The 23470-nt window shown below is 42.3% G+C and overlaps 1 non-coding gene across 1 annotated transcript; it reads left to right on the top strand.

Annotated features, from left to right (window-relative positions):
- Positions 1-21621: 21621 nt before the first annotated feature.
- LOC131241791 (small nucleolar RNA R71) lies at positions 21622-21728 on the top strand. Its single transcript, XR_009169357.1, has one exon. It is a non-coding gene; the product is annotated as a small nucleolar RNA R71 (small nucleolar RNA).
- Positions 21729-23470: the final 1742 nt, after the last annotated feature.

Below are 23470 nucleotides of genomic sequence, written 5' to 3' on the forward strand. Positions count from 1 at the left end.
ATATATGGAAAATTTTCAAAAATTTGTAAAAAAAAATAAGAAAATGAGGAGAACTTTTCTAAGTTAATAGATATCTAATTTTACATATTTAAAATGCAATTGAAAGAGATAAAATCAATTAAACATCAAGTCATCCACATTTAACAATATAGTTAACAAGAAGTAACAACAAAATCAATAAGCTATCTTCCTTGAAACTTAAAAGTGCTTGAATCTTGATCTTCCAACTTCCAAGAGAGAGGGAATGAAAAAGAGAGAGAGAGAGATTAACATCACTTGGAAGTAGGAGATACAAGAGAGGGAGATTAAGACCACTTGTAATTAAGAAATGTAAGATAAATGGAGTAAGAGAGTTTTGGAGTGAGAATATTAGAAATGGAGGAGATTTGTAAGCCTTTTTATAGACAAAATGTTTTTTTTTTTTGCAAAAAAATAAAAATAAAAATTCAATGTGCCATGGCCAATATGCTATCGCATATGCAATATGCGATCACATATTTTCGCATATGCAACATATGCGATCGCGTATGTGCAAGATCCTATATGCTATATGATCGCAATGCAATTTGCATATGGATATGCGCATATGCGATCACACATGACAACAATGCTCTTGGGTGGAGGTAGGTTAGAGATAAGGTCAAATTTTGCCTTGTCTTCCTCAATTCCCTTTGACGAAATTATGTGTCCAAGCACAATTCCCTTGGGAACCATAAATTGACATTTCTCCCAATTCATAATCAAATTCTTTTCCTCACATCGCTTCAGCACACATTTGAGATTTTTTAAACACTCGCTGAAGGATGGACCAAAGACAGATAAGTCGTCCATGAGGACTTCTAAATATTGCCCCACTATGTTAGAAAAAATACTTAACATGCATCGCTGAAAAGTGGCAGGGTTATTACATAGTCCGAATGGCTTCCTTCGGTAAGCGAAGGTGCCAAAGCGACATGTGAATGCTATCTTCTCTTGATCTTCAAGGTTTATCTCTATCTGATTGTAGCCCGAATATCCGTCAAGAAAGCAATATTAAGTGTCACACCCCAAACTCGGAAATCGGGCTCACAGAATTTTCAATTGCTGAATCCGGCGCCAACAGCCTCCGTAGTACCCAATTCTCGGCTCCTGGCACCCATATGCCAGATTTCGATCCTAGGATCCTACAAGGAGGATTTTCAATATAAAAGTTTTTTGTAAAGGAGTATAACCACAACCATAACCAAGTAACAAAACAACATCACCACATATCCACTATATCAAAAACTTTGAGTACAATACAGAAAGGAAAATACAAGGATAGACAAAAGCTCCAGAAGTTGGCTGAACACTCCAAGCTCAATGCTGCTGTAGCGTCCTAGCATCACTTGCACACAATGATTATGCATAAGCTTATAGAAAGCTTAGAGGGTGGTGTAAGTGTGTGCACAAGGTAAGTACCAAGTATGCAATATCAAAGTAATGCAGAAATACTGGCATGCTCATGAATGCTATTAGCCATACCAAGGCTATGCGATGCAAGGCTTACCTGGCCAATTGTCATATGCAAGATGTAATGCAACTCAAGCATGTCAGTCCTCATCAGAGTCCATATATCAATATAATTCATGTAACACCCCGAAATTTCAGGGGCCGTGTAGGAACTCAGCCTCCAAATTCTCGGGTGTCACTTATATCCTAATTATGATAATTTGTACATAAATCAGTTTAAATGAGTAATAAAGGAATCAGCTGAAACATAAACCACAACTACAACTAATCTACTGGAACAATACGACTAAGAAATACAAGTCTATAAGAATATCAAACAGGTCGCACAAGGCGTTGTTCAATAAAATTTTTATAAAATAATGTCCAAAAGAAATGGTGCACTAGATCCATAACTCAACAACCCATAATCAACCCACATAGTCTACAGTGAACTGCCCATGAGCTGGAAGTAGGAAGCTCCTCTTCTTCATCCATGCCCACCTCGCTTGGCTCGTCGAGCTCTGCCTCACCTGCATCTAGTAAAGGGTCTGGTTGGTGTTTTAAAACACCGTCCTAGAGTGTGAGTGAGTAGCTAAATCAGTAGTTACTATTAGCCTTAAGTTACAATAAACATCATTTATATGATGAATTTAATGAAAGGCATACATTCATAGACCCCTAACTAGTCTTGTTAATGTATATGCATGTATTATGATATGATGCATGACCTCGCAACAACACTCCCTTGAGCGACTTCATCTCACGGTCGCACATAACCAATACTCCCTCATTGTGACCTCAACTGTCAAGTCGCTAAATACTAGCTAATGCGATGCATGAATAATGTTAGCTGAGTACTTAATTAATTTCATCCATCCAGTAGATTAAGGAAATTGGTACACTCCATGTATCATTGCCCTCAACTGTTTGTGAGGCTAAGGCCCCTCATCGTATGAGGCCAGGACCCCGTGATCCTTGATCCCATCGTGTTCCCCATCCCTGATTTCAAGCACATGAGGAGTGCTAAGAAGAGGGATCGCTCGCGGTTGCTATGGGGAGGCTCATCACCCTTACGTATGCCGACAGTTCGGACACAATGTCCCATTTCACCATGCCCAGCTCTCAAGTTTGTGGATCGGTTTCGAATGGTTATCAATAGGCTTTAGTGGTTGAAGGGTATTTCAGGTTCCATACAGGCGTGAGCAGACAGGATTAACAAACATGGTTGGTCAGTAAGTGGACTAGACCATGCGAGTTCAGGCGAGTGCGCGATGGACGACATCGAGTACAAGTGACCCATGTAGTCCAACTACAGTCACCCATTCGCATCCGCCCAAACCCACTGGTTTAGCCACAGGATGGTCCTACCAACAGGACCACCTCCTCCCACTTCAGCTCTCTAACCAACCCAGGGGTTTTATGACATTCAATAATATTCCAACAATTTAGGATTCATCTACTACACAAGTGAAGTCATTCTCTCATACATTAAACATAAAATTCAAATTTTTCTACAATGCAACTACTAACAAAAATAAGAAATTAATGTGCATGTGTGTTATGATGGGTTATTGAAAAGATCCAGAGTTATACACCATTCATAGCACAAACATACAACCAAGATTTATGCATGCACCAATATACAACAAGGATTTTATGTAATCATATATGCCACAAGGAAGGTTATACTAAAATCATATATGGGATAAACATGCTGCACGAAAATTAATCCTAATAATGTTGAATAACAAATAAACAATGTTTAATCATTTCATGGAATTTAGGGGGACCTATCATGTAGGGTCTTGGCTAGGTTCTCGCTATAGATTACTCAAGCACATCATCCTAACACTCATAATTATTAAACTCGTAGTAAAATTGGTGCTAGGCTACCTAAGGATAATAGTCTGTACCTTGTGACTAACTGCTTGATCCATAGCACTCGTATGGTTATGGAGTTAGGAAATCATTGTTGAAATGCCTATATAAGCATACAAGCTTATGAGAATTGAAAAGAATTTAACCCAAGACCTAAACCTATAAATATAACTCCATACTTACCTTCAATCGTCGCCGAATCAACATTAATGGAGGACGATGTTGCTATAGAGGAGATAAGAGGGTGAAGGTGCACAAACCCTCATGCTTCCAAGCTCTCCCTCTCTTTCTCCTCTTTTCTCCTCTTCCTCTCTTTCTCTCTTTATCCCTTTCTTTCTTCTAGGTCAAATTCGTATGGGGAGAGAGGGTGCCCAAATGAGGCACTTTTATAATGCTAGATTTGGTGTAAATGGCCCCAACGGTTGGGTTTTTACTATACTAGCCCTATGGGAGGGTTTTTTTACCCTCTAATGCCCACTACGGGTTCTACATATTGATATACACCGTAGGATAGTTAGCTGTTGAGGGTCAAATATTACATATTAGACCCCAGTTATTACCTGAATTACGAACATGATAATATTTTAACAAGCTATTTTAATCGTGTTTGTGATGCAAGGAGAATTGACGAGCATGGATTGAAAAGGATGCTAAAGGCATGGATTTAACGCTTAAGCATCACCAAGGCATTGGACGGAACTCCATGGGACCAAGATTAAGGATTTACACGCCGGGGATCAGAGAAATTCCAGCCACTCACCTTAAGCAGGCCTGAAAGACGTCTAGAATATAAGATCAAAGGTTTCCCACCATCTGATCAGCTCAAAACTTTATACAGGTCTTGAGACTCCAAATTAACCATACACGTCGAATTTCAGCTAGTGGATCCCTCTGGAAGTGGCCCAACAGACAGATCAACCCATGGATCTCTGATTTGGGGCCCACCTGAATCTGGATGTGCCTCAATTATGGTCCCAACTATTAAAATAATATGAGAAAAGGTATGGACGAACTAGATGCCTCACTATCATCACGGTGGACCCCATTGCAGACTGGATGTGTACAGGGCACATATGTGTCAGATGTGCACCACGAGTCCAAGACGGTCAAACTACCTTGGACCCGATTTCTTCCGAAAACGGTAACTGGCGTTTCTTTTTTTTGGTGTGCAGACAGCGGTGTAAAGCACTTTTTCAGACGCTGGTGGGCCACCATCATGGATCATATGTCCAATCCAACCCGTTCATCACGCAGAAGGCCAAAAACCAGTCAAACCCATGTTAAATTTGGGTAATCTCACACTGGCACATTCCCGCTACAGAGGTCACAAGAGGATTGTTTTGCAGCGTTCAAAATAGTGAAGCGTGATTGAATTTTGTGGACCGCATCAACGGCAAGTCAAAACGTTCAATCCCAGTCTGAAATTTCACTATGGAACTGATGGATGGTGTGAATTTCTCAAACATCATAGAAAGTGGGCCCCATCAGCAGCTCAGTGTAGGTTTTGCGCAGACAGAGCATCCAAGCAGAGCTCGGACGCTGCCAACTCCTGTGGCCCACTGTGTGATCTTGATCGTGGTCAGAATAATGATCCGTACCATCCAAAATGTCCACAGGGAGGCTATAACCCTGTCTAAGAAGTCTGTTTTGAGAGATCTTGACGGCTAGTCTCTCACACTCAGCCCAAACACAGGTTATCTTGTGTTATTGCGCATTTCGGCTGCGAAACATGTTGCACTACGTAAAGAGAGTCGGTTCTCCACCGACTTCAGCACGCACCTCCTCTTGTGCGTGAGGACCCTCCAGCCGACCTTCACAGTTATAAAAAGAAGGGAGAGAGAGAGAAATTCATTCAATTCTTTGGGGACGTGAGCACAAGAGAGAGTAGTAGCTAGAGTTTGTCTCTTATTTTATTGTTTTGTTTTTGTTCAAGTTCTAGCCCATTCATGGCGGGCTAAACCTCTTAGCTAGGGCTAAGAGGTGAAGCTTGTGGCATGATGGGAAGACTCTATGGCTTTGATTCATTACTAAACTGATGCTGATTTTGGTTTGATTTTAAGGAATACCTTTAGTTTTTAATTGTTTGTTGTGACTGAAATTACAATAGATCTACGATGACTTTGAGTATTTCCCTTTCATTATTGTGACTATGCAGTTAGGAAACCCTGTTGTTCAACATCGCCCCTTGGACATGGTTGGATGACGGAACCCTTCCTAACATTCATACATCACTCAGATTGGCTGTGGCTTGGTTTAATTCTATTGTTTGCTTTGTCTCATGGGCATGGTTTTGTGATGGAATTCATTTTAATTTACATCCGTCTTGTCCCTTGAAAACTAGATCAACAACAGTTCAGATTCGATTTTAGTGATATATCTTCCAACTGGATGAAGATGGGACTCGAAGTCCAGTTGAGTTCGTGAATCAAGCATAGACTTCCCTGATCTCTACAAGTGGATCCTCTGAATCCCTAGTTCCTTTCCCTGAATTGTTTAAGTTTTAGATAATTATTTCATTATTATTCCTCAAATTACACTCGATTTAGATTTCATCTCATTCTAGTTCTAGTTCTAGTTAGTTTCAAATTACGTACAGGTTTCAGTCCCTTGAGATTCGACCTCGGTCTCACCGAGTTTATTACTACATCACAACCCTATACTTGGGGAGTGAACATTAGCCCTAATGATGATCTACGTATAGACATATTTGGCCCGCCATTTGGATGCGCTGATCGACAGATATGATTAAAAGTCTATTCAACGGTCACCGATGGTCGATCGGGGCCGTGGCTATACAAATATGAGCAGGGAAATATCCTTACTCCACATGTGAAGTTTGGTCGTAAACCGACGGTCTGAAATCCTCAACTTTGCATAAGAGTGGACAACCCAATTCACTTAAGTTTCAGCTTCTTCCTTTAGGGTATTTGAACTTCTCATGCACTCATCCTTTGACTCAAGTTGAGTGGTTCTGGACAGTACCTGTCATGCCCCAAACCCGAAAATTGGATTCACAGGAATCCCGATCGCGGAATCCGGTGCCGACATCCTCCATAATACCTCATTTTCGACTCCCAGCGTACATATGTCAGGTTCCGATCTTGAGATCTTACAACGAGGATTTTTTTTCCACGTACATTTATCTTATAAGAAGCATAACCACAAGTTTACCAAATCACAAGAGTGACATCATCATCACATATCCACTAATATAAATTTTGAATACAATACTGAAAGGGAAAATACATATGTCAAATAAAATCAAAGTTCCATAAGTCAGCTACATGCTCTAAGCTCCACACTGCTGCAACCTAACATCACTTACACGCATCTATCATGCATAAGCTTATAGAAAGCTTAGTGGGTGGTGAAAGTGTGTGCGTAAGATAAGTGCCGAGTATGCAATACAATGCCATAAATCATACATCATCGGAATGAATGGAAATACTGACAAGATCATGAATCATACGATATCAGAGTAAGCAGAAATATACTGATAAGTCCATGAGTATCATCAGCCGTACCAAGGCTATGTAATGCAAGGCATGAATGCTAATAGCCATATCAATGCATAAACTTGGCAACCCAAAATGCTAAATGCCGCGGATGCAATACGATATGCAGTGCGAATGAAATGAATAAGTTGGAGTGAATTCGAGATGATAGTACATAGTATTGCGGGCTATGGGGTCCATCACAAGAGACTTCTATCCAAACCAGTCCCATCCATAAATTTGGATAGTCAAACTCAATGTGGTAAACTCTTGATCTCAGGTTAGTCGTGCTCTCCAACCGAAATCCTGGCCATTGTGAAAGTACACGTGTCAGATAGTTACACACCACTAGCCCGAGTGGATAGTGAATGAATGAATGAATGAGTTTGCAACTCTTGCCCAATAAGTCCACATATCAGTACGGTTCATCTCTAGGATCATCACCGGGGCTTATTACACTCTGCGCCAGCTTGCCGCCCCTATTCGAGCGCACAAATGGATAAGTGGAAGAGACCTCACTATCCGCCTGCCAATATCGGACTCAGCTCGTCGATAGCGGACCCATTCCTCAAGCTGGTCAGACTCAACCTAGATATTACCCCCTCACTCAGGAAGGTAAGGTCACACCCCCTCCCAACTGATCACGACACAGTGGGAGATGCGGCCTACTGGTATATGGCCCTCATGCGGTCATATACATCCACTCGGTCTCGACGTTCGGGCATTTCCTGGCCACAGAGGTTTATGAATTTTCACCCATAGACATCTATGGTGCCCGTATGCTAAAACTAAATATTTCTAATGTCCCATCTAGCCATCCACGATGTGCCTGTGAAGGCCACGACCTTGATATCGCTAGGGCGTACAGTAGTCATATCACAAAATGCCTAATGCATGAGTCATACAATCTAGTCATACGTCAATCCTGTACATGTCATGCGCTCATGTGAGATAACCTCCGTCTATCAGGGAGTATCATATCAACCTGCCCAATGACATATGCAATGGTCAATCACATCTCATAACAAACATACAGATGATGCATATGGGCATGTATCATGGTGCTATGTTGTCACATACTCATAATTAGTATCGGATGACATATTCATAATCGGTATCGATAACCGACACCAATAATCGACCTTGACAATGTGGACATTTAACCAACATTGCCCCCAAGGAATGGTCCATATAGAGCCTAACATATAGTGGACCCATGACCTCACACAAGGGCCAAATATACAACACCATGAGCCTCACTCAAGAGCTTAACACATCACGATGGGCCTTTCACATGGGCCTAACATACATCACAATGGGCTACATCGCTTGGCCCTCAAATATATCATATTGGGCCTCATCACATAGGCCTCATATAATCACATGGGGCCTTAAACACAGGCTGAATACACATCACAACAGGCCTTAAATACGGGCCGCATATATATCACATTGGTCCTCAAACACGGGCTGAATGCACATCACAATGGGCCTTAAATATGGGCCGCATATACATCACATTGGGCCTCGTCAATCGACCTCTATATCTAGCCTCAACAATCAGCCTCGACAATCGAAATTGACAAATCGGCTACGTCAATCGGAATCGACAATTAGTCACGATAATCAGCCTTGATCACTAACCAGCAATCGGCCACGACAATTAGAATCGATCGATAATTAGAATCAGAAAATCAGTCATGTCAATCGGAATCGATAATCGGTCATGATAATCAGCCTCCAATGTTAATCGGCAATCGGCCATGACACTCAGAATCGGCAATCGATCAAGATAATCGGCCTCGATCGCTAACTGGCAATCGGCCACAACAATCAGAATCGATTGATAATTAGAATAAAAAATCGGTCATGTCAATTGGAATCGGCAATCGGTCATGATAATCGCCCTTGATCGTTAATTAGCAATTGGCCACGACAATCGAAATCAGCAATCGGTCATGATAATTGGCCTCGATTGCTAATCGGTAATTAGCCACAATAATCGGAATCGGCACAAGGGAAGATCATAATGAGGACATATAACCATCACTGCCCATCAACGTGGTCATTTAACCAACATTGCTCCCAGGGAGTAACCCACACATGGCTAAACATATGGTAGGCCCATGGCTTCACACCAGGACCTAATACACATCACTATGGGCCTCATCATATGGGTCAGAAATACATCACAATGGGCCTCAACCCATGGGCCATAAATACATCACATCGGGCCCTAACACATGGGCTGGGTATACATCACAATGGGCCTCAACCCATAGGCCATAAATACATTACATCGGGCCCCAACACATGGGACGGGTATACATCACAATGGGCCTCAACCCATAGGCCCCAAATACATCTCAGTGGGCCTCAACCCACAGGCCCTAATACATCACAATGGGCCTTACATACAACACATCGAGGCGGGCCATGCACATATCAAATGGGCCCCAATAGATGGACGGTGTACCTGTTGTACACACATTAAGGTGGGTCGCATGAGTGGATGGCATAGATGAAACACATACAACATGGTGGGCCCTGCGATTACATAGCAGAAGGGCCCACCGTCTAGCAAGCTGAATGGTACAGAATTATACAACACATACATAACGGTGGCCCCACGTCTCTCGTGGTTGGACGAAATAGGTACAACACGTACGTCACGTCGGGCCCACGTCCCATGGACGGTGCAGATAAAACATGTACATCATATTAGGCCCATATGTACATCACATTGGGCCATATTTCATGGGCCCCAAACACATCAAGTGGGCCGCATTAATAGGCCCTTAAAGACACAACAGGTGGGCCCTACACCTGGGCCTTAAATACATCACATGGGCCACGTATTTAGGCCTAACATTACAAACAGGTGGGCCCCACCCATGAACCAAAATACATCATATTGGGTCATATGGATGGGCCGCACCAATGGTCCTCAAGTGGGCTTGGACCACACCAAAATCATTTCAATAGTTATAGGTGTATCATGTGTATCACTATACACTATCAATCCATGGGGCTCATGGCCCATCAATGACGACCAGCATTGCCGAAACATTGTCCATATAAATCAGCACCATCCAAACTATGTCCAACATCGTCTAGTACAAATCTAGATGGTGTGGATGAAATAAATGCATCAGGGTGGGTCCCACCCGCTGACAAGGAAAAATGGATGGACGTGTGAATATACAACACGTCATCAACGCAGGCCCTACCCGTCCAGAATATAGATAGATGGCATGGCTAACAGATACATCATGGTGTGGCCCACATAACACCATCCAGATGATTTGGATGGTGTGGATGAAACAATTACATCACGTGGTACCCACAGAGTCTGCTGACGTCAGTCCAGCGGTGGGTCCCACCATCTGGACAGCTTGGATGTAACATATACATCCCATGGGACCCACAGAACCGGTTGACGTCATCTACACCAGCTATTTGCGGGTGTGGTGTACACCAGCCAATCTGTTGCCAATATCAAGGTGGGTCCCATGTGGGGCCATCACCACATGATATAAAATATACATTATATATATAATAAAATATTATATTACAAAATACAATATTTAAAAACGTCCAGCATGTCTAGCGTCCAGATGTTGGGCATTTGGATGGATAGTTTTGATAGAACACTGATGGACGGCGTGCAAATAAAATACACACATATAGGTGGGCCCATCCTCACATGAACCACACATGTGAGGTGGCCCCGTCCCAGGGGAAATGGACTGAAGGTGCGGATATACGCATACATCATGGCGGAGATCCACCGTCCCAACCAGGGACGGTGTGGATCAAACCATACATCACGGTGATCCCCTCAGCAGCAGAGGATGGGTGGATGGTGCAGATCAAAACCATACCTCGTGATGGGGCCCACAAAGCTTGCTACATTGCCCTTAAAAAAAAAGAAGATAAAATAAAATAAAAAGGGATGGACGGCTTGATAGAACATGTACACAAGGTGGGACCCACAACTTACTAGCGCCAATAGGTAGCAGTGCTGCTGGGTAGATACATTCAAGGTGGGTCCCACATGGTGTGGGCCACATCACATAATATAATATTAATTATGTATTATTTTATTTTTATTTTTGAAAGGGGCAACATACAGGAGGTTGGACGTTGGTCCAACGGACGGTCTAGGTGAAACACAGACCCTATGATGGTACCCATAGGACTTGCTGCGTTAGCGGCTGCAGCTGTTGACGTGGGGCCTACCATTTGGATGGCGTTAATGAAATACATATAGTATGGTGGAGTCCACACGTGTGTGGATCCCACGGCTGCAATACAGCAAGGATAAAACACATCTACCAGGTGTGGCTCCCACTTGTTGGGCTGCAGCACGTGAGCAACAGGGTCCCTCAGCAGGGATGAAACACGTACATGACAGGTAGGCTGCATTGTCCAGGTTGCTGGATGGTGTGCATAAAGCATACACATCAAGGTGGCCCCACGACTAGTGCACTACACACACACATCAGGTGGGTGGATCTCCACCGTCCAGTTGTGCTGGATGGTGCAAGTATAATAAATACATCATGATGGATCCACATCAGCGTAGACGGTGTGGATCAACTTCAAGGTGGGCCAAAGAGAGAGAGAGAGAGAGAGAGAGAGAGAGAGAGAGAGAGAGAGATGGAGATCGAAGTAGAGGGACCTCACCACTATGGGTCCCTCTTGATACAACACATACATCAAGATGGGTCCCACATATGTGGGCTCTTAAATCACAAATCAAATAATAAATCACCCACCATTAGATATCCACTTCCTTCTTCCGCCAATGCATGTTAAAGCTCCAATGAAAGAATTTCAACGGTTGAGATGGATCATGGACGATGGGATTGGGTGGTAGGGAGTGGGCCACACTAGCTTCTCTCATGGAGAGTCATGGACGTTGGGTGCTTGGGAGAGAATGAGAGAGAGAATGAGAAGAGAGAGGTGATGTAGAGAGAGAGGGGAATGGGGTGTGATGGTTGAGAGATGGGTGATGGGTGATGGATGTGTACTTGGTTGTAAGGGAGAGTTGACTTTAGGTGAGAGAGGGATGGGTGTTGGTACTTAGGGATGGGATGTAGTACTTAACATGTGAGGTGATTGATGTGATTGATTGATGGGACATTCTCTAAGGAATTATAATGCATGACATTTTTCTTGAACTGAATGCGGGCACACATCTCCTGACCCGGGTATCGCCTCAACACGTGAGACGTGGCGTCGGAACCGCGGCGACGGCGCGATCGCACTAGTACAAGTCTCAGGTCGAGCTGACTCAGATATACGGGACATGACTCAGGGTCACGCGCAAATGCCGATAACTGATTGCGGGTCACTGAAATTCGACCGGGATGACCGCAGAAGCCTACAGAACAGTACAGGCTTAGATACGGGTCTTACAGTACCCAGTTCTGACTCTCGCGATAGACGTCAAGCCCAGTAAGATGGACATTATTCTATAGTTTTGGAACTAGGCCCACCCACTAACGAGCGGTCTAGAGCTTGTTCCAAAAATCAGGGCATTTTCGGAATGAATTAGGTATTGAGATTTCTAGTGGACAATGATTAAGGTTTGGATTAACTATGTTCATAGTGCAGCCTATTTATAGCTAGTGAAAGTGGAGATTTGGTCATGATTACTCTAAACGGTCAATTTTAGGCTAAAAGAGTAACGAGATTGATTTGGTCTATTAGTCAAGATCCGGGCCTTATCCAACTCGGCTTCGATTAGATCTTTAATTTAGTTATGATTATCTTGATTAGTTAGCTATGGGTCGATAATATTTGGGTCCTATGTGAGTAAATCATGGGGCTAAACTTGATGTTCAAGTGATTCGGCAGATTCGTTGGCTTCCGACGGTTGATTAATCAAACTTGTGCAGTTCTTTACTAGTACCACCCATGTATAAACTAATATTGAGTACTAATAGTCAGTAAGTGATATTATAAGTTAATTATAAAAAAAAATTAAAGGATTTTTAAAAATCCAAAACAGTGAAAATCTAGGAAGTTATAATTTATCTATGAAATATCACTGAGGTCTAGTACACTACAAACCAGATTGCCGTCACATCGCATGTAATAAGGTGAGTGGAAGAGACCTCACTATCTGCTTGCCAATATCGAGCTCGACTCGTCAAACTTAACCTAGCTTTGCCCCTTCCTCTTGGGTGGAAAAGGCTGCATCCCCTTCCAACTGACCACGACATAATGGGAAGCACGACCTCCTGGTATTTAGCATTCTACGCTCAAAGCATCCACCTGTCTAGATATTGGAACAACTCCTTGGTACTATAAGGGTTTAGGAAATTTCATCTAGGGACATCTATCGCACCCCATGTAGAGAAAAGATTTCCAGTGTTCGATCCTGCCATCCATAATATTCCTGTGGAGGCTTTGGCCATGATATCGCTAGGGTCTATAGTAGTCATGTCACACAAATGTGAGATGCATGAATCACACTATCTAGTCATGCAGCAATCTTACTTGTATCGCGCGCTCGTGTGGGCAACTCCTCCTATCAGGGAGTCCCATAATAATCCACCCATTAGCATATGCTGTGATCAATCACTCCTTATATCTAGCATACATATGATGCGTATTGTAATGAATTATGGAGCTATACTAAGCATGTTATACGATGATGAACTCTCCTCATAGAAAGGATGGGCCTAGACGGCTTACTCATATCAAGAATGGACCTAATAATTATGGGGGCCTAACAGTTTGGGTTAGTCCACTAAGGGGAGATAAGAATGGGCATAATAGTGGGCCTTAGGGAGAGTTACAATGTCGACATTTAACTATCATTGCCCTTACAATGTGGGCATTAAACCATCATTGCTCCTAAGGCATGGCCCATTTAGATCCAACTAAGAAGATGAATGGGCATTATAAACATCATTACATACATCATGGTGGAATCACACATCACATCGGGCCTCATAAATATTGTGTTGGGCCTCACACAAGGGCCTCACATACATCACATTGGGCCTCACTCATGGGCCTCACATGCATTACATTGGGCCTCATACAAGGGCCTCATATACATCACATTGGGCCATAACCCATGTGCCTCAAATACATTACAATGAGCCACAACCCATGGGCCTTAAATACATCACAATGGGCCACATCCTATGGGCACCAAATACATCACAATAGGCCACATGCCGTGGGCCTCAAATACATTACAATGGGCCTTACAACAAGTGGACCTTGCACAGCCATCAGGTGGTCCGCCCCAACAGATGGACGGCGAGGATAAAACACATATATCATGGTGGCTTCCACCGTCCAGAAAAGTGGACGGTGTGGATACAAAATACATACATCACGTGGGTCCCACGAATTCACGGTGTGGATCAAAACATATATCATGGTGGTCCCACCATCAGGATCGAACGGTGCAGATAAAATACATACATCATGTAAGGTCCATGGGCGGACGGTGTGAATACAACATTTACATCTTGGTGCATCCAACCCCGTCCCAAACAACTGGACGGTGTGGATGTATAACACTTATATCACGTGGGCCCTGCAGCCGCTGGATTGTATGGGTGCAACACATGCATTACAACAGGCCACTGTCCAGCCTATCTGGACGGTGTGGATATCACACATAAACCATGGTGGGGTCCACGTCCCAGCTGGATGGTGGAGACCTCACACATGCAGGGGGGTCCCACCGTCCCAAGGATGGACGACATGGATGAAACATATATATCAGGCAAGTCCACACGTGTGGACCCACCAATAGTTTTGAATCAGGCAGATATTTATGTTGTCCTTCATCCAGGTGTCTTGAATGTCCAGTGGACGGACGGCCTGGATGAAACCCATCATCAAGGTGGGTCCACATGTCCCATGTGTGGACGGCTTGGATATAACACATAACTCAACAGTAGGTCCCACCGTCTAGCAATCTGGACAGTGTGGATATACATACCTCATGATCAGACCCACACCACTTGCTGACGTCAATACAACAGCCATATGGCTGTGTAATGTACACCAGCCAATCTTCTTCCACAAAGGTGAGTCCCATGTGGGGTGCACCATAATATATATATATATATATATATATATATATATATATATTACATTCTTTAATCACCCAGCCCCTGGACAGTTTGTATACACACATACATTACAGTGAAGTCCCACCGTGTAACGCCCTGAAATTCGGGGGTCGAGTATAACTCAGCTCCCGAGTTCCAAAACATCACTTATGCAACATATTTGATGATGAATGTATGTTGTCTATATTAGTGCATAAAACATGAAATAGATTAAGCCAAATAGCAAATATAATTCAGGGATAAGTGAAGAAAGCAAGCGAAAGACTTAAAGAAATATATGTGTACATGTGCAGATCCCTGAAATACATATACATGCCAGGTCGTAATACAAGTGTTGCTATCAAAATTATAAGTATTAGATTACATCATTTAATTTTCCAAAAGAATTCCCAGCATCCCACGCATCAGAACGAGGCTCACTAGAACCCGTCTGAAAACTGCATAAAAGAGAAAGCAACCTCACCATCATCAATCTCCCGCTCTGCCTCAGAAATCGCATCACCATCTGCAACATCAGCAACTAAGACAGAGTCTGGTGGGTGTTTAACACTGCCCCAGAACGTGGGAGCGAGTGATCAACTCAGTGGAACAATAAAGCACAGGTTAACATGTTATCAGTTCAATCAAACAGTAATGATAAAGCAGAACAATTAAACAAGTCCTAAGTACTCTTGTTAATGCAAGGATGTATGTAAAATGATGCGTGCCCTCACGCGTACACCCTCAACGTCTTCATCTTATGTTACGCATGACATCGCCTCAAAGTGCTCCACATCTACAAAGCACATGCAAATGCGATGCATGAACATGATTACCAAGTTGTTATTAGTCCTTTTCATACAGCAGGATTGGGAAGCTAAAGTACCTTCCTCATATCACCATCAAAACAGTGATCCATACTAGGGTCATCAGTCCTAGACATCTCATACGATCATATGGTTGTAAGTCGTTGTAAAGGGCTCGTCACCAATCAAAGCACGCCTATCATACCTTTATTACCACAACAAGGCTCGTCACCTCAATGCGGTATCTAGGCATGCTCAAGGTCACTACAAAGGGCTCGTCACCAATCAATGTAGGCCGACAGCATGAATATAGTGTCCCATACCACCATAATTGGCTCACGAGTTTGGTTACTCACTGGTCACTACGGGGAGGCTCGTCACCCCAGCGTAGGCCGACAGCTCGGCCACGGTGTTCCATACCACCATGTTTGGCTCATGAGTCTTAGCGAATCAAGGTACCATGGTTAATAGGATTTCATTGGTAAGTTCGGTACCCTAGATTCAAACAATAGCGTCCATACATGGTGAACATACATCGGACAATCGGGTTACTTGACGAACTCGACTAGCACGAGCGCACGTTGGGTTGAACGACATAGAGTGCGCAAACACTCCGCGTGGCCAAACCACTGCCGACAACTCTAATATGACTCGGGTTCGTCTAATCACGTCCTACGTGGTGAAAGCAATCTCAGCCACGAACTTAAGGCTGATTACCGATTTCCTGGACTAATGCATAGTCCCACACACATTCCTCTATAACAGATATTCATATCTACAATTTGGAATAAAAATGGAACAACAATTCAAATCATGTAGTACATGAGCATTTAAAGAATATCAACTTAACATGGATCCTCACATAAGTAATACTTGAAATTGAATAACAAGAAATGTAACTTGCATGAAGGAAATCATACACACTAGTAGGAGAGTTGAGAATCGCTTCTCAACGCCCATACTAGGTTGATATATCACACTTTAGATCATTCAGACATTTCTACAAACACTTAGAATACATAATACAACATACACGACGTATGTTGAAATACACATATTCAATTCCTTTTGCCAAGGAGTTGTCGCACATACCATTAGTATAAGTACACAACAATTAATCATGGCAATCACAGGTTCATATTTTATACGCATACGGTACTTTATACATACACAAAGAATACACAAATCTCCATATAACACATGCATATCAGGAACACAAAGTAAACATAACATTTGGCATGTGAAATCTCATCCATAGCAAGAATAAATCATTCACTGGCATTGAAAGCCTTGAAAACCATAACCTATACACTTAAAGTCCACACCTTAAGCCAGAAAAGAACACCGAACTGATTTCAGACGATATGTCTTCGTTAACGGCGACAGGATAACCTAAAGCAAGAATAGAGATGAGCCACAACAACACAAAGACTATTCTAAGCTCTAACACAGATTAGGGTTAGGTTAACTTACCCAAAGATGAACTCAGAATCACCAGAATAACGATTCTAAAGCGAAGGTTTAAGGATAAAGAAGAACAGGAAAGAATCTAAGATGATTCACCAGCTTCTCTCTCACTTTCTCTCTCTTTTCCTTTCTCTTTCTTAGGTAGGGTTAGGAAATTCGTATAGAAAAGAGAGCTAAGGTTTTAAGGTCTATAAATAGGCCTAACATTGATGAAAATAACCCCAGGGCCAAGGTACACTTAGGTTATAACCAAAACCAGCCTCTCACGATCTAACGAAGCACTTTCGGTGGGCTTATTACCACGAAAGGTCGGACTTAAGCTCACTGACCATGGATCTAGGTCAAGCTGAGTTTTCGTACCTACCGGATCTTCAGATTGGTCGTGGCGGACCATACTCAATTCAACGGTCATAGAATCTCGATCAGGTCCACAAGCACAAGGACATGCCTGGGCCACCTTCCCTGATCAGAGGGTGAAATTGGGTCAGAATCCAACGGTCAGATCGCTTAAAATCATCGCGCAAGCGACACGACTCAGATTTCATAAAAGCTTAATAAATTTTCAACCGTTCTCACACTCTTCACTCCGAACTCAATTAAATCGACCCAGAACATCACATGGACTTGATTTTCGAGGTGATGGTCAAGCCCAACATGGTGACCGCAACAGCCTAAGATCATCGCTATCGAACTTTCGACGCGCGGTCCAGGTCCGATCCAGAACTTCCAAAAAATTACCAAGAACAACTAGATTTAGCGATGGATCCCAGATTTCAGAGTAACATAGCGCTAACTAATTTACAGGTTTTGAGTCATGTAGATACAATTTAAAGTGATTGATGCAGATTTCACAAGCAATCAAGTATAGCGCTAATTACCCCAAAAAGCTACTAAGGAAAGATTAACACCAAATTTTCAGGGTCATTACACACCGTCCATTTAGTGGATGGTATGGACGGTGTGGATCAAAGCATACATCATGGTGGGCCATCATACCCGAAAAGGAGAGAGAGAAGGAGAGAGAAACACGCGGTGGAGGGGAGTGGCTCCGGCACTATAAGCCCTCCCTAGGTGGGCCATGCAAATACAATACATACATTAAAATGGGTCCCAAATCATGTGGGCCCTAAATCATAAAAATCAATGGTGGAGATACCTTTCCATCAAACAAATGCAAGGTCTAGATAACTTTTCATAATGGTAAAATAAACATCATGATGGGGTCCATGGAGAATGGCCTTGTCATGAAATGATCATATGAATCATGGTGGGCCATCGGCTAAACCTAGGGTCCAAAGTGAGATCTATACCATCAATCGGTAGGCCTCACTTGACCCATCATCAAAACACAATCTAATCCTACAAATCACCCACCTATGGTCCTCTTCTTTAGCTCCTTGGACTCCTTAGCTCCTAGGCTTCCTCTTTGATGGAGGATGATGAGAATTAAAGGGTTGGATGGTGAGATCTTGGGGTAGGAGAATGGGCCTTAATCTTAGGTTCTCCTTCTCTTCTTGGAAGTTTTCTCTCTTGGTTGCTTGGAAAATGGTAGAGAATGAGATGAATGGAGTGATGGAGGGGAGAGAGGCATGGTGTTGTGTAAGAAGGATGGGATGAGAGGGAAGGGTGGTGTAAGAAAGAGTTGACATTGGGGATGGCTTGTGTAAGAGAGGGATGAGTGTGATGGGTGGAGTAACGGGTTGTGATGGGATGTGTACTTGACTAATACTTGACTAATTGATGTGATGTTTGGGTAGAGATTCTCTTGCAATTCGCAACACGCAGCGTTTTTCTCAAAATAAACGCGAGCCCATAGCTCCTGGTATAGGTATCGCATCAGTGCGCAAGATGTGACGTTGGAACCACAGCGATGGCGTGGTCGCTAGGGTATAAGTCTCAAGTCGAGTCGATTCTGATATACGGGATGCGACTTAAAGTCACGCGTAAACGTCGATTATAGGGCACGAGTTGACAGAATTCGACAGGGAGGATCACGGGAGTCTACGGAACGGTATAGTCTAGGATACGTGCCTTATAGTAAGAGTGACTAGCTAGCCTTTCCAAAATTTGATCAATGAAGGGTAAAAGAAAGTGATCCATCCTTGTAACGGTATTTAACTTCTTATAGTCAATGCACATTCTCCAACCAATAGTAACTCTAGTTGGCACGAGTTTATTGTCGACATTGGCTACGATGGTGATTCTAGACTTCTTAGGAACTACCTAAGCTGGACTCACCCATCGACTGTCTGATATAGGGTATATGATACCCACATCCAATAACTTAATTACCTCAACTTTAACCACTTCTTTCATATTTAAATTGAGTCGACGTTGTGGTTGTCGGGAGGTTTTTACATTATCCTCAAGATAGATGCCGTGAGTAAAAATCAAAGGGTCAATTCCCTTGAGGTCCGCAATCAACCATCAAAGAGCTCCTTTATGCTTAATGAGAGTGAAAATGAGCAAACTCTCTTGTTCTTTCTCAAGGTGGGAAGAAATTACCACCCGGTATGTCTCGTCTTGACCTAAATAGACATATTTAAGATCGGTGGGCAAATGTTTTATGTTAAACTTTGATGATTTAAGGTTAGACAGTAGAGGCACTATATTATTTTGGGGCAATTTTTCAAATTGTGGCCTCCACCAATTAACTTCAATTACTAGCGTAGCATCAAGCAAGGCATCCATCTCCCTAATCATGTCATCATCTAAATCAGGGGAGTGGGCCAAACACATCTCTAGAGTGTCAGAGTATATAGTCAGGAGTGCTCTATCTTCCACGAAAGAATCAATCATCTTAATGTCGTGGGCATCGTCATCATCCTCTGCCTATTTGCTCATATTTAAAAAGATATTGAGTTCCAATGTCATATTTTCGAAAGATAAATTCATAATACCATTCCTGCAATTAATGATTACATTTCATGTAGCAAAGAATGAATGATCAAGAATGACGAAAATTTGAGTGCTCATATCCACGATGGGTTGAGTATCCAAGACAATAAAATCTACTGGGTAGTAGAATTTATCAACTTGCACTAACACATCCTCAATCATCCCTCTCGGTAAACGAACTAAGCGATCGGTAAGTTGTAATGTGGTCGAAGTGTGTTTTAATTCACTTAGACCCAATTGTTTATAAACCGAGTAAGGGATCAGATTTATGCTCGCCCCCGAGCCAAAAAGTGCGTGCTCATTCCGGTGGTTCCCAATTACACAAGTGAAGGTTGGGCTACCGAGATCTTTGTATTTTTGTGACATATCTTGCTTGAGGATGACACTCACTTTTTATATCAAAAAGATTTTCTTTTATATGTTTTTTGGTATTTTGGTCATAAATAAATCTTACAGAAATTTGGCATATGAAGGGATTTTTTTAATGACATCTAGTAGAGGGAAGTTGACTTTCACTTACTTAAGCACCTCTAGAATATCCTGAAAGTTAGTGAGAGGTTTTAGTGTCATCAACCGTTGAGGGAATGACGCAATTTACTTACTTTGAGATTTTGGTTCTAACACATGTGGACCATTGCTAGGTCTATCATTCTCATCTATTTTCGGATCCTTAGGCTTTTCAGCCCTCACCGGAATAGATTTGTCAATTGTCTTCCCACTTCTAGGAGTGGTGATAGACTTAGCCTGCTCCATCTGTTTTAAAGAGCTTGGGTCATTGACTTCATATTGTTGTTTTGGATTGGGGAGAGGTTGGGCTGGAGCATCCCCTTCTTCTCACTCGCTAAGTGTGACTCAATCTTTTGAATGGATGATGCAAACATTCCCATTGTTGTTTTGAGATCTTGGAATGCTTGCATCGTATTCTGGTTAAATAGCTCTTGATTTTGCATGGTATCCTCATGAGGCTTCTTTTGATTTAAAAATTGTGTAAGAGCCTCTTGAAGGTCAGCCGTTTGTCCATTCCTCCAACTGAATTTGGATGGTTTCTCCAAATGGAGTTGTATGTATTTGAGATGGTTCCTTTGAAAGGCCTTTGGTAGTTGTTCACAACATTCAATTGCTCATTCAATACCTCTTGAAAAGCAGTTATCGTTGGACAATTTTCAGTTGTATGTATGTTGCAAGTACAAATATCGCAAACAACTTCCTTAACTTTATCCTTCTTAAGTTCCATGGCCCCGATTTTTCTTGTGAGAATGGCCACTTTAGCATTTTATGTCATCTTCCTTTTTCAAAATATATATTTTGCCTGTCTCCTTTGATTGAGTAGGCTTAGAAGTGGTGTTAGGTCTTGGGGATATGTCCAATGATTGTGCATTTTCAGCAAGTTCGTCAAAATAATCCCATACATCATTAACATCTTTGTTCAAAAATTCCCCATTACACGTCATCTCCACCAATTGGTGCATAGAAGATGTCAGTCTATCATAGAAGAAATTTATTATGCGCCACGTTTCAAAACCATGTTGTGGGCATGAATTGATAAGATCCTTGAACTGCTCCTAACATTAGAAGAATGTCTCATATTCCTTTTGGGCGAAGTTCATGATCGATTTCCTGATGATGTTCGTCTTATGGTATGAGAAAAATTTCTTTATGAACTCCTTTGTCATGTCATTCCATCTGCCAATGGATTGTGGACGTAGTGAGTGCAACCACTCTGCCAATGACTGTCCTCAGACACATTAAGAAAGTATAAAGGGCTATTATTTCATCAAACTCTTTCATGTGTAGATATGAACTTTCATATCCATGTCCATGGAACTTTGGAAGGAGTTGAGTCACTCCGGGCTTCATATCCATATTTCTCACATTCTCTAAAAAAATCATCCTGGAAGGTGTGCTCACCCCCACTGGTTGTAAATAATCTCATAAAGTACGAGGAGGGAGTGCTTGATGCACCTCATTCTCATCCTGAGCTTCCTCAACTGGAGGTTGAGGTGAATTTGTAGCCATCACTTCAATTGACTTTAAGGATCTCAAGTGGTGTCTAGTTCGGTGTGGATAGGTAGCCCTTTGACTAATCCTCATTCACTTAAGAGACGAAGAGTGTTCTCATAAACCCACTTGGGCATGAAACACTCACAGCCCTTGTCATGCCCCAAACTAGGAAATCGGGCTCACAAAAATTTTCGATTGCCGAATCTGGTGCCGATAGCCCCCATAGTACCCCATTCTCGGCTCCCATTACCTATACACTAGATTCCGATCCTGGGATCCTACAAGGAGGATTTTTCAACATACATTTGTCTTATAAGAAGCATAACTACAAGTTTACCCAAATCACGAAGACAACATCATCATCACATATCCACTAATATAAACATTTGAATATAATGCTGAAAGGGAAATACATATATCGAAAATCAAAGCTCCAGAAGACCGTTGTACGCTCCAATCTCAATGCTGCTACAACCTAACATCACCTCCACACATCTATCATGCATAAGCTTATAGAAAGCTTAGATGGTGGTGTAAGTGTGTGCACAAGGTAAGTGCCAAGTATTCAATACAATGCCATAAATAATACAATATCAAAAATACTTGCAAATTCATGAATCATACGATATCATAGTAAGCAAAAATATTGACAAGTCCATGAGTCATACAATATTAGAGTATGTAATACAGATCAACTATACAAATGAGAAGTCATAAAGGGCCAAATATTAGATGCCGAGAATACAATGCAATATACAATTCGAGATAAGTTCACGAATACCGTCAGCCGTATTTAGGCCATATAAATACAGAAACATAATAACCCAAAATGCTATATGCCGCGAATGTAATGCAATATGTGGTGCGAATGGAATGACCATGTTGGAGTATGAAGTCAAAATGATAGTACGTAGTATTGCAGGCTACGGGGTTCACCACAAGGGAATTCTATCCAAACCAGTCCCATACCTAAATTTGGATAAATAGACTCAATGTGGTAAACTCCTGACCTTAGGTTGGTCCCGCAGCCCAACTGAAATCCTGGCCATTGCGAATGTACATATATCAATTAGTTGTGAACTATTAACCTGAGTGGATAGTGAATAAATGAATGAATTAGTAAAATGTTGAGTATGCAACTCCTGCGCAACAAGTCCACATATCAGTACTGTATATCTTTGGGATCATCACTAGGGTCTAGTACACTCTACAAGCAATCGCCACCCACTCGACTCATAACCATGCGAGTGGAAGAAACCTTACTATCCGCCTGACTAGTAGTCAGCCAATATTTATCCAATACATTGATAGCAGACCTAATTACGAGCTGGTCAAACTCAGCCTAGCTATGCCTACTACCCTCGAG

Source organism: Magnolia sinica, chromosome 3, assembly GCF_029962835.1.
Source record: "Magnolia sinica isolate HGM2019 chromosome 3, MsV1, whole genome shotgun sequence".
NCBI lineage: Eukaryota > Viridiplantae > Streptophyta > Magnoliopsida > Magnoliales > Magnoliaceae > Magnolia > Magnolia sinica.